General features: G+C 37.8%; 1 long non-coding RNA gene across 1 annotated transcript; it reads right to left on the minus strand.

Annotated features, from left to right (window-relative positions):
- Nucleotides 1–2,440: 2,440 nt before the first annotated feature.
- On the minus strand, nucleotides 2,441–3,854 carry LOC129875505 (uncharacterized). Its single transcript, XR_008763207.1, has 2 exons — nucleotides 3,697–3,854; nucleotides 2,441–2,722 (listed from the first exon to the last, which is right to left on the minus strand). It is a non-coding gene; the product is annotated as an uncharacterized LOC129875505 (long non-coding RNA).
- Nucleotides 3,855–14,276: the final 10,422 nt, after the last annotated feature.

The following is a 14,276-nucleotide window of genomic DNA, read 5'->3' on the forward strand; positions in this document are numbered from 1 at the left end:
GAAGAGCAACCGGACCTGATGAGATTCCTGGGGAATTTTGGAAGAGCACGAGCTCGGTAGGTTTGGAGTGGTTGACTAGGTTATTTAATGTCATCTTTAAAATGGCAACGATGCCCGAAGAATGGAGGTCGAGCGTAATGATCCCTCTATACAAAAACAAAGGGGATATCCAGAGTTGCAACAACTATAGAGGTATGAAGCTACTAAGCCATACTATGAAACTGTGGGAAAGAGTGGTAGAGATGAGGGTGAGGAGAGACGTGTCTATTTCAGAGAACCAGTTTGGATTTATGCCGGGACGCTCAACTACAGAAGCCATCCATCTTATGAGGAGACTGGTGGAGCAGCATAGGGAGAGGAAGAGGGACTTGCATATGGTATTCATCGACCTAGAAAAGGCTTATGATAAAGTCCCAAGCGAAATACTATGGACATGTTTGGAGGCTAAAGGTGTACCTGTGGCATACATTAGGGTGATCAAGTACATGTACGAGGGAGCCAAAACCAGGGTAAGGACAGTAGGAGGGGACTCAGAGAACTTTCCAGTGGTGATGGGGTTGCATCAAGGATCAGCTCTTAGTCCTTTTTTATTTGCCTTAGTGATAGATGGATTGACGCGACAAATTCAAGATGCGGTGCCATGGTGTATGCTTTTCGCGGATGACATAGTCCTGATCGATGAGACTCGCCGCGGAGTTAATGCTAAGCTGGAGGATTGGAGACATACCTTGAAGTCTAAAGGGTTTAAGTTGAGTAGGACAAAGACAGAGTATTTAGAGTGCAAGTTCAGTGAGACACCTCAGGAGGTTGGCGTTGAAGTTAGGCTTGGTGCTCAGGCCATCCAAAAGAGAAGTAGTTGCAAGTATCTTGGGTCTATCATGCAAGGCAGCGGGGAGATTGACGATGATGTCACACATCGTATTGGGGTAGGGTGGATGAAATGGAGGCTCGCTTTCGGAGTGCTGTGTGACAAGAATGTGCCACCAAAACTTAAGGGCAAGTTCTACAAAGTGGTGGTTAGACCGGCTATGCTGTATGGGGTGGAGTGTTGGCCAATTAAGACTTCTCACATTCAAAAGATGAAAGTTGCTGAGATGAGAATGCTGAGATGGATGTGTGGGCACACCAGGAGCGACAGGATTAGAAATGAGGCTATTCGGGACAAGGTAAGAGTGGCCTCGGTGGAAGACAAGATGCGGGAAATGCGACTGAGATGGTATGGACATGTGAAGAGGAGAGACACAGATGCCCCAGTACGGAGGTGTGAGAGGCTGGCCATGGATGGTTACAGAAAAGGTAGGGGTAGGCCGAAAAAGTATTGGGGAGAGGTGATTAGACAGGACATGGCACAGTTACAGCTTACGGAGGACATGACCTTAGATAGGAGGGTGTGGAGGACCCACATTAGGGTAGAATGCTAGTTCATAGTCTCGTTATTCTTCTCTATTCATTGGCGTAGTAGTGCATTACGATCTCTTGCGCTGTGAATTCTGATTTCTGTTATTTATGTTATTATTTATTACTTTCTATGCTTTGATTACTCTATTGAACCTGTGACGCTATCATTATTTATTTAATCGTTATTTGTTATTTGTATTTATTTATTATCTATTCGTTATTTGTTTGTTGTTTTTCTCATAAAGCTTTTAATTTCCTATTCTTATCTAACCTTTTTTTTATGCATTTATGCTTTTACTGAGCCGAGGGTCTCCAGGAAACAGTCGTTCTACCTTGGTAGGAGTAAGGTCTGCGTACATTCTACCCTCCCCAGATCCCATGTTGTGGGATTTCACTAGGTTGTTGTTGTTGTTGTTGTTGTATTGAGCTTAATTAATTAATACTTATGGTGTAGTCTTTTAATACTTTAACTTATTTTCAAGATTACAAATTTTATTTCATATGAGGGTGAAATGTAAATGTCACTTGATTTTGTGTTAACACAAGTTTTTATTGATTATTTTGCCATCTATTTGTATTCTTCTAATATGTGCCTCTAAATTGGTTCACATAAAATGATTTCTTTTGCATTCGGATCATAAAATTAATATTCAAGAGAAAATTACAAAAAAATACAATCAAAATTCATCGTACACATGTTACACTTTATCATTTTATTCTTTTTTTATTCGACCTACCTAAAACTTGAAATTAGCAGTATTTACCTCCTTATCTAATTATTTTCTACGGTAGAAATTCTCCTCTGATATACATAGCGCCCCAATACCTCTTTTGTTAGATCATATATATTTAAATCCACATTGTACTTTGAAACTTAATAGAACAATTATCAATTTTTGGAACCAATAAGATATTATAAAATATTTATGTCACGCCCCGAGAGGGTACCCTAGGCGTGGCCGGCACTCAGAAACCATCTCTGGCTTCCGAGAGAACCACTTGGTCTCATTACTCATTTGTTCATCGGCGGAAGACTTAATAATACTAATGTGGGATTGTCATAATCAAAGGAAAAATAGATAATTCTTAGAAGAAGTAGTTTCTAAGGAGAACTACTTCGATTACATCATCAGACTCTGTCTATGAAGCCTCTAATACTCTTAGATGGTGCCAATGACATGTCCATGGCTACCTCAAAAGAAACATCACACTTAACAATAATAAAAGGATATGGAGTTCCTTCGAATACAAGAAGGACTCACCAAATAGCTGAAAAGAAATGATCTTCAACGATGCGCCTGTTGAGGATCTATAACACCTGTATCTGCATCATAAAACGATGCAGGTCGAATGACGTCAGTACGTGGAATGTACGAGTATGTAAAATGGCAGGAAGGTAAGGACAGATATCAAGAAACTCCTCTCAAGAAAACTCAGCTCAGAACTCAACATCATCTCAACATGAATATGTAATACAAGTTTAAAATATAATAATAAAAATAATAGTAATAAGCAATGCTTACTCAGTTGGGAGTTTCTCTAACCGACAACCATCACTTATGAGCTAGCGATGATACAACGAAGCGATGTCGTTGCCACATCCATCCAATACCTTGCCAGGGTAAAGGACATCACCATCTTGGATCCATTCATCAAAGTCCTCTTTTTGGGACTTAAGAGGCATAGCCTCCATCCTACGCTGGCTACGTAGTTCTGGGGTTTGAGTCAATTAAACTCTTACCCAACTCGGTGCTCAATACTACTCCCAAAATATGTGCTCATATTAAACTCATCATCTAGTCTCATTGGACTTTAATTTAAATTATCAAACTCATCTCATTTCATGTTCATCAATCATTATACTTCCAAAAACATCATTTACATCTCATCAAAACATCTTGCTCAAAATATCATTTTTCTCAAATTCATTCAAATTCAACTCTTTTACTCTTTCAAAACTCAATAAAATACATATATAGTATTAATTCATATAACTCTCTTTTTATCAATAAAAATAATAAAAAGCCAACATCTTTACTCAAAACATATGTAAAAATATTCATGAACATCAAATCAATTAGAATTCATGGGAAAGTAGCCATGAACAATAATTCCAATAATATGAGAGATAACAATAATAATAATATTAATGCATAAATATATCAAACTCAATAGAAGAAGAATTAATTCATCTAGAATTCAAGATTTGAATAAAACTCAACTATAACTCAATTATAATAAATTTAAATATTGGGCGCATGGACGAACTCAATCCAATGCTATGAAAGCCTTACATACCTTAAATCCGAAGGTTTACTCCGAATTGAAATACTCTTGGATCCCTAGCCTTTTCTTCTCGCCGGAGCGTTTTGTGTACTACCCGGAGTATAATAATAACCGGAGTAGTATTTTTATACTACTAATACTAAAACTATATTTGAGAAGAAGTATATAGAGAGAAGAAATGCTTAGGAAAGCTTGATGAATAAAATGAGGAAATAAGGTGGGTATTTATAGGTGGGAAAGAGGGACCTAACAATAAATAAAATAATTATAAAGAAAAATTTGGAAATTTAATGAAATATATTGATGTCATGGATGATGTTAAATGGAGGACAATTTATGTCATGCATGATGTCAAATGCATCTAGATGTTTCCATGGTAGGTAAGATGAGTTCTTTTTAACAGAATACTCATTTTCGAAGCTACGTTTGAATAAGATAAATTCCTTATTAGGATTTGGTTTCTTCATAAGAATTGTAGATATGGAAGTCTAGTTTCATATCGTTCAAGAATCAACCAATTTGGAGCAACCTACAGTGAGATATGAATTTTCTTCTATCAACACTCAATTCCGTCACAGCACTATATCTTGCAAAGATTAATTTATTTGACCTACTTATACTCCGAATTTGAAGTTATGTTCTCATGAAAGTTGTAGGTAAGGATGTTGTGATTACCCAGAAATTTGAATCACCTAATTTGGACCAACCTATGAAAAGTTATGCCCAAAATACAGAGGCTGTATTATTTTTGTCGAGAATTGAAATACCGACATACAACATTTTAGGAGTTGTTACAATATCTCCCCCTTGGGATCATTCGTCCTCGAATGAAGATGAAAATAGGAGACATAAAGAATGAATATCATCAATACATCAACTCCGATACTCAAATGGTTAATGACTCAAACTTAAGAATAAACATCGACTCAAAGGTAGAAGTAAGGAATATTACCTTGAATATCGTCATCAGAAGGCATAAATAGATGAGGATAGTTAGCCTTCATATCTTCTTCAGCTTCCCATGTAGCCTCTTCAACAAATTGATTTCGCCATAGGACTTTGATAGATGCCACTTCCTTAGTTCTTAATTTGCGAACCTGACGATCAAGAATTTGAACTGGAATCTCTTCATAACTCAAACTCTCTTTCACCCCAATGCTCTCAGCTGGGACAACAAGTGAAGGATCTCCCAAACACTTCTTAAGCATAGAGATGTGAAACACGGAATGAATAGCAGCTAATTCTGGAGGCAACTCCAATTCATAGGCTACGTTACCTACCCTCCTCATAATCTGATAAGGACCAATGTAGCGAGGACTAAGCTTCCCTTTCTTTCCAAATCTCATCACACCCTTCATGGGTGAAACTTTCAAGTATACCCAATCGTACACTTCGAACTCTAAATCTCTTCTTCTAACATCAGTGTAGGATTTTTGGCGACTTTGAGCAGTCCTCAACCTCTCTTGTATGGTTTTCACCTTCTCCATAGCTTGGTGAACCAAGTCTGGTCCAATCAACTCAGCTTCACCAACTTCAAACCAACCAATTGGTGATCTACATCTCCTCCCATACAGAGCTTCATAAGGAGCCATTTGAATACTCGAATGGAAACTATTATTGTATGCAAACTCAATAAGAGGTAAATGATCATCCCAATTACCTTTGAAGTCAATGACACAGGCTCTTAACATATCCTCCAAAGTCTGTATCGTACGCTCTGCCTGGCCATCTGTTTGCGGATGAAAAGCAGTACTAAGGTTCACTCTTGAACCCAAGCCCTTCTGAAATGACTTCCAAAACTGAGCAGTAAATTGAGCTCCCCTATCAGAGATGATAGACAAAGGAACTCCATGCAGTCTAACAATCTCTCTAAGATACAGTTTGGCATAATCCTCTGCAGTGTTCGTAGTCTTAACCGACAAGAAATGGGCCAATTTGGTCATCCTATCCACAATCACCCAAATAGAGTCATGTTGTTTGCGGGTTCGTGGTAAACCGGTGATGAAGTCTATATTGATCATTTCCCACTTCCATTCCGGTATCTCTATATTCTGAGCCACTCCACAAGGCCTTTGGTGCTCAACTTTAACCTGTTGGCAATTTGGGCACTTGGACACAAACTTTGCTATATCTCTCTTCATTCCACTCCACCAGTATACTTCTCTCAAGTCATGATACATCTTTGTTGAACCTGGATGGATGGAATACTTAGAATTATGGGCTTCTTTCATGATTCTCTCCCTAATACCATCAACACTTGGAACACATAATCTTTCTTGATATCTCAACACTCCATCTCCCCCTTTGGTAAAAGCCATTACCTTCTGCTTGTGAACCTCATCCTTCAGTTGAAGAAGAATAGGGTCCTGATCTTGCTTTTCTTTCACCTCTGCAACTAGAGATGATTCAGCTCCATTTCGTACTATTGTACCACCCTCACTAGAGTCAATAAGTTGAACTCCCAAACGCGCAAGTCTATGCACTTCCTTTGCCAACTCCTTCTTTTCCTCTTCCACATGAGTTGTACTTCCCATAGATAACCTGCTAAGAGCATCAGCAACTACATTTGCTTTACCTGGGTGGTAGAGAATGCTCATGTCATAATCCTTGAGCAACTCTAGCCATCTCCTTTGCCTCAAATTCAGCTCCTTCTGGCTAAATACATACTGCAAGCTCTTATGGTCTGTGAACACATCCACATGTACACCATAAAGATAGTGACGCCAAATCTTAAGAGCAAATACCACAGCTGCCAACTCAAGGTCATGAGTGGGGTAGTTCCTCTCATGAGTCTTAAGCTGCCTGGAGGCATAGGCAATGACCTTACCTTTCTGCATCAATACACATCCCAACCCAACTCTTGAAGCATCACAATAGATTACAAAACCATCCATTCCTTCGGGTAGGGATAGTACTGGAGCAGTAGTCAATCTAGCTTTCAACTCTTGAAAACTTTTCTCACAAGCATCAGACCATTGAAACTTAGCCTTCTTCTGAGTCAGCTTAGTCAATGGTGAGGATATGGATAAAAATCCCTCAACAAACCTCCTGTAGTAACCAGCCAAACCTAAGAAACTCCTTATGTCGGTTGGAGAGGTGGGTCGGGGCCAGTTCTTAACTGCCTCAATCTTTTGAGTATCAACTTGGATTCCATCCCCAGATATAATATGACCTAGGAATGCTACAGACTCAAGCCAAAACTTACACTTTGAAAACTTAGCATACAACTCCTTCTCCTTAAGAGTTTGAAGGACAATCCTAAGGTGATTAGCATGCTCACTCTTACTTCTAGAGTAGACCAAAATATCATCGATGAAGACAATTACAAACGTATCTAGGTATGGCTTGAATACTCGGTTCATGAGGTCCATAAAAGCTGCTGGAGCATTTGTCAATCCAAAGGACATAACAAGAAACTCAAAATGACCATAGCGGGTTCGAAAAGCCGTCTTCGGGATGTCACATTCTCTCACTTTCAACTGGTGATAGCCTGATCTGAGGTCTATCTTAGAGAAACATGTGGCACCCTGAAGTTGGTCAAATAAATCATCTATTCTGGGGAGAGGGTACTTGTTTTTAATGGTGACCTTGTTTAGTTGTCGGTAATCAATGCACATTCTAAGGGACCCATCTTTCTTTCGCACGAATAGGACAGGAGCGCCCCAGGGTGAGACACTTGGCCTAATAAACCCCTTATCTAGGAGGTCTTTCAGTTGTTCTTTCAACTCTTTCAACTCAGCAGGAGCCATCCTATAAGGAGGAATAGAGATAGGTTGTGTATCAGGAAGGATATCAATACCAAAGTTTATCTCTCTATCAGGAGGAATTCCGGGTAGATCCTCAGGAAAGACTTCAGGAAACTCATTCACAATGGGAACTGACTCAAGAGATGGAGTCTGATCATTAATATTTTTGACTCGAACTATATGATATATACATCCCTTAGAGATTAATTTTCTGGCCTTAAGGTAGGAAATAAATTTACCCCTAGGCACTACAGAATTCCCCTTCCACTCTAAGATAGGCTCGTTTGGAAATTGAAACTTGACAATTCGGGTCCTACAATCAACCGAAGCATAACAAGAATAAAGCCAGTCCATACCAAGAATCACATCAAAATCAACCATGTCCAACTCAACTAAGTCAGCCATGGTATCCCTATGATAGATTGACACAGTACAATTTCTATAGACCCTCTCAGCTAAGATAGAATCACCAACAGGAGTAGACATACTGAAAGGCTCAAGAAGACACTCAGGAAGGATCTCAAATTTACTAGCCAAGTAAGGAGTCACAAAAGATAATGTAGCACCCGGATCAAGTAATGCATACACATCAAAAGAAAGGACTCGAAGCATACCAGTAACAACATCGGGTGCGTTTTCTTGGTCTTGGCGACTACCCATAGCATACAGACGGTTGGTTCCCCCACCTGCACTTGAAGCTGCACCTCTATGATTACCTCTATTCTGTAGAGCTGTAGAAGAAAACTGAGCTCTACTACTTCCATCTCCCTGCCTTTTTGAAGGACACTCATTCTGGAAGTGACCTATCTTTCCACATCCGTAGCAAGCATTGGTGCCCACACGACACTCTCCCAAATGGAGCCTTCTATATCTAGCACATGGTGGTTTCCCTCTAGAACCTTGAGCCATACTTAATTGGGACTGAGAACCTTGAGATCAGAAGTTTTGGTGACTTAGAGATCTTTGATCATACCTGGTATTAGGTGTAAAAGTATTTGTTGGGGAAGGTGCATAATTGGAAGACCTTTTCTGAAAGAAAGACTTGTTACCCTTCCCTTGCTTCTGCTCATTCTCATGCCCAGCAGACTTAGCCTTCTTGCTTAGGTGTTCTTCTCGGTCCTTTTTCTTATCATCCTCAACCTACTGAGCATACACCATCAATCTAGAAAAATCCATGTCAGAAATTATTAGCATTGCCTTACATTCTTTCTTTATATGTTTGCCTAGGCCAGAGACAAACTTCCTCATCTTAGACCTCATATGGGGAATCATTTCTGGGGCATATTTGGACAATTGAATAAACTTCAAACTATATTCTTTCACAGTCATACTCTCTTGCTTGAGGTTCACAAACTCCTCAATTTTTGCTTCACGTAGCTCTTGGGGAAAAAAGTTATCAAGAAATGCTCTTTCAAACTCATCCCAAAGAGTAGGCTCTGCATCTTCACCTCTACTTTCTTCCCACTGGTTATACCAGACATTTGCGACATCCTTGAGTTGATAAGACACCAACTCAACACCCTCAATCTCTGTAGCATGCATCGCTTTTAGTATCTTCCACATCTCATCAATGAAATTTTGGGGGTCTTCATCAACGTTAGAACCCGTGAAGACCGGTGGATTCATTCTCAAAAAATCTCTGATCCTCGTGGCAGCAGACGGCTCTTGATAACTAGAGCTAGGAGTTGGTGAACTCTGGCTACTATTTCGAGCAGCCACCAACTGGGTGAGCATAGCAATCGCTCCTCGAAAATCATCCTCAGAAGTAGGAGTGGTCTGAACAGTAGGTACTTGGGGTACCTCAGTAGACCTTGCAGGTCGGCCCCTAGTTCTCCGTGGAGGCATCACTGACTGTGGAACCTCAGTGCTGGGAGCGTTCCTCTGACTAGCTGAACGTTTAGGAGGCATGTCTGAAACGTGTCAACGCACGAATTAGAAAGAAAGCTTTTATAGAGTTAAACTCTATCGCACGAACTCAGATTATGAAAGAAGTGAAATAATTCCTAATGTCCTATAGCTTCCTGATTATAAGTGTGGTGCACGACACACCTATAAACAAGACTCTACTAGACACGGCTTCATAGACACCCTAGGACTCTTGAACTCTGGGCTTTGATACCAAGTTTGTCACACCCCGAGAGGGTACCCTAGGCGTGGCCGGCACTCAGAAACCATCTATGGCTTCCGAGAGAACCACTTGGTCTCATTACTCATTTGTTCATCGGCGGAAGACTTAATAATACTAATGTGGGATTGTCATAATCAAAGGAAAAATAGATAATTCTTAGAAGAAGTAGTTTCTAAGGAGAACTACTTCGATTACATCATCAGACTCTGTCTATGAAGCCTCTAATACTCTTAGATGGTGCCAATGACATGTCCATGGCTACCTCAAAAGAAACATCACACTTAACAATAATAAAAGGATAAGGAGTTCCTTCGAATACAAGAAGGACTCACCAAATAGCTGAAAAGAAATGATCTTCAACGATGCGCCTGTTGAGGATCTCTAACACCTGTATCTGCATCATAAAACGATGCAGGTCGAATGACGTCAGTACGTGGAATGTACGAGTATGTAAAATGGCAGGAAGGTAAGGACAGATATCAAGAAACTCCTCTCAAGAAAACTCAGCTCAGAACTCAACATCATCTCAATATGAATATGTAATACATGTTTAAAATATAATAATAAAAATAATAGTAATAAGCAATGCTTACTCAGTTGGGAGTTTCTCTAACCGACAACCATCACTTATGAGCTAGCGATGATACAACGAAGCGATATCGTTGCCACATCCATCCAATACCTTGCCAGGGTAAAGGACATCACCATCTTGGATCCATTCATCAAAGTCCTCTTTTTGGGACTTAAGAGGCATAGCCTCCATCCTACGCTGGCTACGTAATTCTGGGGTTTGAGTCAATTAAACTCTTACCCAACTCGGTGCTCAATACTACTCCCAAAATATGTGCTCATATTAAACTCATCATCTAGTCTCATTGGACTTTAATTTAAATCATCAAACTCATCTCATTTCATGTTCATCAATCATATACTTCCAAAAACATCATTTACATCTCATCAAAACATCTTGCTCAAAATATCATTTTTCTCAAATTCATTCAAATTCAACTCTTTTACTCTTTCAAAACTCAATAAAATACATATATAGTATTAATTCATATAACTCTCTTTTTATCAATAAAAATAATAAAAAGCCAACATCTTTACTCAAAACATATGTAAAAATATTCATGAACATCAAATCAATTAGAATTCATGGGAAAGTAGCCATGAACAATAATTCCAATAATATGAGAGATAACAATAATAATAATATTAATGCATAAATATATCAAACTCAATAGAAGAAGAATTAATTCATCTAGAATTCAAGATTTGAATAAAACTCAACTATAACTCAATTATAATAAATTTAAATATTGGGCGCATGGACGAACTCAATCCAATGCTATGAAAGCCTTACATACTTTAAATCCGAATGTTTACTCCGAATTGGAATACTCTTGGATCCCTAGCCTTTTCTTCTCGCCGGAGCGTTTTGTGTACTACCCGGAGTATAAGAATAACCGGAGTAGTATTTTTATACTACTAATACTAAAACTATATTTGAGAAGAAGTATATAGAGAGAAGAAATGCTTAGGAAAGCTTGATGAATAAAATGAGGAAATAAGGTGGGTATTTATATGTGGGAAAGAGGGACCTAACAATAAATAAAATAATTATAAAGAAAAATCTGGAAATTTAATGAAATATATTGATGTCATGGATGATGTTAAATGGAGGACAATTTATGTCATGCATGATGTCAAATGCATCTAGATGTTTCCATGGTAGGTAAGATGAGTTCTTTTTAACAGAATACTCATTTTCGAAGCTACGTTTGAATAAGATAAATTCCTTATTAGGATTTGGTTTCTTCATAAGAATTGTAGATATGGAAGTCTAGTTTCATATCGTTCAAGAATCAACCAATTTGGAGCAACCTACAGTGAGATATGAATTTTCTTCTATCAACACTCAATTCCGTCACAGCACTATATCTTGCAAAGATTAATTTATTTGACCTACTTATACTCCGAATTTGAAGTTATGTTCTTCATGAAAGTTGTAGGTAAGGATGTTGTGATTACCCAGAAATTTGAATCACCTAATTTGGACCAACCTATGAAAAGTTATGCCTAAAATACAGAGGCTGTATTATTTTTGTCGAGAATTGAAATACCGACATACAACATTTTAGGGGTTGTTACAATTTATCTCTTACCATATGTTATAAAGCACAAAGTTTATTCAATATAACACTATATGAACAATTATAATCAATTGCTATTTTCAAACTATTAAATCAATATTATATAGATCTTGATCAACAAATATTGTCACGACACTCATATCATAGATTTATATTTTTCATCATATTCGGAAGTTACTCATTGGTTATATGTGGTCAACTGTACTTCAGGATGCATCTCAATCGACTTGTTATATGTAGGAAGAATTAGTAAAAAGAAATGGTGCTCTCTCTTTGAAAAAAATATAAACATTATTGACATCCAATTTTCTCCCTCGCCCCCCCCCCCTTCCCTCCCCACACCCATAATTTAATTAATTTTTAAGCTTCTTCAATTTTAAATAATTTGAAATAATTATTTCGAAAACCAAAAATACTTTTGAGATCATTTTCAAGGCAATTTTGCCATTTTTTTCTATAAAAGTATATCTCTATATATCTATAATATATAAATTTATATACTTATTACTTTTAATAAAGATTTAGGAAGGTCATTTTACCGAAAATAGTGTTTTGATTAAGTATGCATTTTATTTTGTTTAAAATGGATTAATTAATAACAGATTTTTCCTTTCGAAATAATTATTTTGTATTGTTGAAGTTAAAAAGCTTAAATAATTAATTGAGTTTATAATTTGTATCGCTTCCATCTTTCAATTTGTATGAATTCATACTGATTTCCAGCTGCTCACCTTATCTTTTAAGGGATTTTTGAATTTGGTATTCTCCCACATCGATCCAAACCTTAAAAATTTCTAAATTTCCACTCGTATAAATACCCATCTTTATTCTCATTAAGAGGACGCTTTTGTGGAGGCTAGAAAAAAACACCCTCTTGTTTGGAGTTCTTAATTTTTCTAGAAAGTTTTCTCTCTATTTGTTGTCCTAGTTAAGTTTGGAGAGCTAGAAACAAAGAGCACCCATTAGATTTGGGAGTTATGAGTTTTTTGTTTCTGAGAAAATTCTTCTCTTTGGTCATCCTAGTCATGTTTTTGTGGTGGAGTTCGTCGCGTCCAAGCTCGAGTTTTACTCGTTGCCCCTGAAAAGGTGAATTCTTTTCCAATCTCTACTTGCTTTAGTTAAATATGTTGTTTGCTTTGTGTTGCTTGTAGATATGATGTTTTCTTTATCGATAGATTGTGATTATCCTTTAACGATTTCCATTCTGTCATTTAGTTTGTCCAAGATCTTATTGTAACACCCCATACTATTCTAGCCTAGATCAAGTTCAAGAACCAAGAGAAAACCTAAGTTAAAAGAAAGAAAGTAGACTACCCAAAGCCCATGAGTGGTACCTATGATCTGTAGGAGTACCTACGAGTCGTAGGTGGCCATTCGTAGGTTATCCCAACACTTAGAGAAAATTTGAGTTTCTTCAACCCACCGTATGAGTGGCTCCTACGGCCTGTAAGAGTTCTTACAAACTGTAGATGAGGCTCGCAGGTGTAGCTTAGAGATCCCAAGCTTTTGGTATGCAGGACGAGTTGGTAGGATGGTCCGTCAAAGGGTCTACGACCCGTAGAAGGGACCTGTAGACCTAGTGACAATTCAGTAGACAAGGCTAATACACCCGAGTTCTTCAATTGGGTCCTATGACCTGTAAGTCCTTGTACAAGCCGTATGGGGTGGCTCATAGACTCTACCTTCAGAAGAAGCCTCATAACCCTTCCTACGAGTTAAAACGACGACCTGTCTAAGGGTCTACAACTCATAGGAAGGTGATCGTAGACCCATATGTACAATTTTCAATAAGGTCAAATTTTGGAACTAGTCTTCTACGACTGGCCTCCTACCGTCCGTAGAAGACTCTACGGTCCGTAGACGGCTCAGAGTCAATTTTAATAAGGTTAGTTTGGTCTTTTTCCACCCTTTCCAAACATAACCCAAGCTAATTTGGAACTAAAATTAGTCTCATATCAGTACCCAAAGGGGTTTTTCTCTTATTAACACTTAGAAACTTTTGAAAGCAAGGATTGAAGAGAAGAAGAAGAGCTAGGGTTCATGAGTTACAAGCCAAAACTTCGAAGTTCGCTTAGATAAATCTTCTTTTTGAGTATGTAAGTCTATCAGAAAGTTGGTCTAAGTTTGTCCTCATGCCCTACATGTTCCTATAGTCAAGTTTAGTTTGGGTTTGAGTTTCAATTCCCATAAAGTGAATTCTTGAGTTATTTATATAATTTCTTATTGAGTTACAATATATATTTGATTATATTTTGTTGAGTTGAGTTTTGGGATTATGGATTCATGTTTGTATTCACATTAACCCTAGTTGAGTCTTGCATTTAATTATTTTATGCAATGTTTTGAGTTAGAGAATGATTATTTTTATCAATTCCTTGAAAAGGAGTTTGAGCATGAGTTGAGTTTGAGAAGTATCTTAATTAACATTTTCAGTATGGATATAAATACCTTTATACATTTATTTTGAGATTGAGTTGAGAAGAAAATTCATGTTTTTAATGCATTCATTAAGTTGAGATCATATCCTTTAAAGAGAAAATATGAGTTGAGAAGAGTTGAGTTGAG

The sequence above is a fragment of the Solanum dulcamara genome, chromosome 12 (genome assembly GCF_947179165.1).
Source record: "Solanum dulcamara chromosome 12, daSolDulc1.2, whole genome shotgun sequence".
NCBI classification, from domain to species: Eukaryota; Viridiplantae; Streptophyta; class Magnoliopsida; order Solanales; family Solanaceae; genus Solanum; species Solanum dulcamara.